Here is a 3,155-nt window from a genome sequence, read left to right as displayed (position 1 = left end):
AATTGGGGGATCAAACTCACGCAAACGTTTGGTGTATGGGATGATGCTCTGAGCCACCCAGCCAGGGTGAAAGATGAGGATACTTTTTTAAGGTGGAATTTTTTATGTGGAGGCAGCTTCAACATAAGTGGAAAGGGGGTTAGAGTAAGACAATTGCCCTGCCACTGATCTAGCTATGGGAACTTGAGAAAGTCATCTGGCCCAACTGGATGACATTCTTCTCATTCATAAAAAAAGAAAAGGATGATCAAGGCTTCCTCACAGCCAACTTGATTCAGTTAAGTAAATTGATTGGTTCCTTCAATAGTTATTTAGGACTGGGAATATTCCAAATAAGCACAAGACAAGGTCTCTGCTCACATTCTAATGTGTATAACTAAGTAGCAAAAATAATAAATAGGGAGTAAATAGTATGCAGATAAGTAAACAGGGGGATATGAAAGAAAGGGACCTGAAAATTTCTTTAGATAGAATGAGGGTGGGCTAGAAGATAGGTCAGATTTTGGATTGAGTAGGTAGTTGAGTAAAATAAGGAAGCCCAGAGAAGGAAGAGATTTAGAGGGATCAAAAATTCTATTTTATTTTAGACATGTTAGCTTTGCAATGTCTTAAATATCCAAGGAGAGATGTTATCTAGATAGTTGGATATAGGAGTCTATAAAGTTCAAGAGGCAAGTCAGAGCTGGAGATAGAAATGAGGAAATTAGTCAGTATAGAGGAAATATTTGAAGCCATGGGACTGGATGAGTCATCTAAGGAGAGGGGGGATATGCAGGGACTGAGCCCTGGAGCTTGCCAACATTTTGATGATGTTAAGGAAGAGGATTCAGCAAGAAATGAAAAACAGCTGTCACTGTGGTCAGAAGAAAAGGAGAAGGCAGCAAGAAAAAAGGGGAGCATCTGACCTGCAAGAGTGAGTGGCCAACTCAGAGGCCAAGTAATAAGTTAAGAAAAGTGACCCTGAATCTAACAGTACAGAGACAGTCTCATCCAGCAGATGCGTGGAATGGAAACGTACATTAAAAAACACATGGTGGAGCAAAATGGGACTTCCAGCCAAGATGGAGGTGCAGGTAGACACACTGCGTCTCCCTCCACAACTAAGAAAGAATACAACTACCTTTAAACTAGAGACAAACAGAAGTTCCAGAAAATCGAGCTGCGTGTAAGTCCAATAAACAAAGATATTAAAAAAGAAATACTCATCCAGACAGGAGGGGCAGAGCTAGGACAGAGAGGACACGGTGTGGTGGCGGCAGCAGCAGTGGCAGCGGCATGCTGGCAGAAAGCATAGTCACACATTTGTAAAAGTCAGGAGGGACACCTGGGGAGTGCTCCCAGCACTGGACCAGACCACACAGCTCACAGGCCCAGTGCTGGGGAAAATAAAGCTTCATTGTTTCTGACTGTGCAAACCAGTGGGGGTTGGAACAGAGGAAGAAACTGTTGGTCTCTCAGTAGAGTCTGCTTTTTTTAAAGGGCCCCCATGGTCCTAGAACATCCACAGATCCACCCACTCTGGGAACAACAGCCAGGGCAACTGCTAGAGAAGTGCCGATTCCATACAGAAGTGGGAGAAGTGCCTGGAAAAGGGGAAAGTGCTGAGCAAGTGGCATTGTTCCCTCTCAGACACCTCCCCCACATACAGCACCAAAACGTGGTGAAACGGGTTGCCTGGTACTGATGCACACCTAAGGCTCTGCCCCTTCCAATGTAACAGGTGCGAAAGCTCTACCTAAGACACAGAGGCAAACAAACACAGGAGCCTGTCAAGATGAGGAGAGAGAGAAGTATGGCCCCAAAGAGAAAACAGATCAAGGTTCCAGTGGGAGAACCAAATGATGAGAAGATAGCTAACCTAACAGACGCAGAGTTCAAAACATTGGTGATAAAGATGCTCACAGGCTTGACAGATATGCTTAAGTATGGCAGATGTATAATGGAAGAAGTGAAGGCTATGCTAAATGAAATGAAGGAAAATCCACACAAAACCAATGATGAAGGGAAGGAAACCGGGGTTCAAGTCAATGATTTGGAGCATAAGGAAGAAAAAATCAGTCAATCAGTATAGAATGAGGAAACAAGAATTAAAAAAAATAAGCAGAGGCTTAGGAACCTCTGGGACAACTTTAAACATACCAACATCTGAATCATAGGGGTGACAGAAGAAGAAGAAGAAGAGCAAGAAATTAAAAGCTTATGTGAAAAAATAATGAAGGAAAACTTCCCTAATTTGGTGAAGGAAATAGACATACAAGTCCAGGAAGCACAGAGTCCCAAACAAGCTAGACCCAAAAAGGACCACACCAAGACACATCATCATTATAATGCCTAAGGTTCAAGATAAAGAGAGAATCTTAAAAGCAGTAAGAGAAAAGAAGAGAGTTTCCTACAAATTGGTGTCTATAAGACTATCAGCTGATTTCTCAAAAGAAACTTTGCAGGCAAGAAGGGACTGGCAAGAAGTATTCAAAGTAATGAAAAGCAAGAACCTACAACCAAGATTACTCTATCTAGCAAAGCTATGATATAGAATGAAAGGGCCGATGAAGTGCTTCTTAGACAAGGTCAAGCTAAAAGAGTTCATCATCACCAAGCCATTATTATATGAAATGTCAAAGGGACTTACTTAAGAAAAAAGGTCAAAATTATGAACATTAAAATGATAACAAACTCACACCTATCAACAACTGAATCTAAAAAATAAAAACAAAATCCAACTAAGCAAACCAGAATAGGAACAGAACCATAGTTATGGGAATCATTTGGAGGGTTATCAACTGGGAGGGGGAAGGAAAGAAATGGGGAAATGGTGTAGGGATTAAGAAGCATAATTGGTTGGTGCAAAATAGACAGCGGGGTTGGGGGGGGGGTTGAGAATAATATAGGAAAGGGTGAAGCCAAAGAATTTATATGCACAACCCATGGACATGAACTAAGGGAGGTGGGATTGCTGGAGGAAAGGGGGAGTACTAGGTAGAGGGGAGCAAAGGGAAAAAGTTGAGATTACTATAACAACATAATCAATAAATATATTTTAAAAACAAAAACAAAGCCCTGGCTGGTGTGGCTCAGTGGATTGAGCGCCAGACTGCAAACCAAGTGTCACTGATTTGATTCCCGGTCAGGGTACTTGCCTGAGTTGCGGGCCAGGT

Source organism: Furipterus horrens, unplaced genomic scaffold (assembly GCF_987537825.1).
Source record: "Furipterus horrens unplaced genomic scaffold, mFurHor1.1.pri manual_scaffold_6, whole genome shotgun sequence".
NCBI classification, from domain to species: domain Eukaryota; kingdom Metazoa; phylum Chordata; class Mammalia; order Chiroptera; family Furipteridae; genus Furipterus; species Furipterus horrens.
This window is presented reverse-complemented; position numbering follows the sequence as displayed.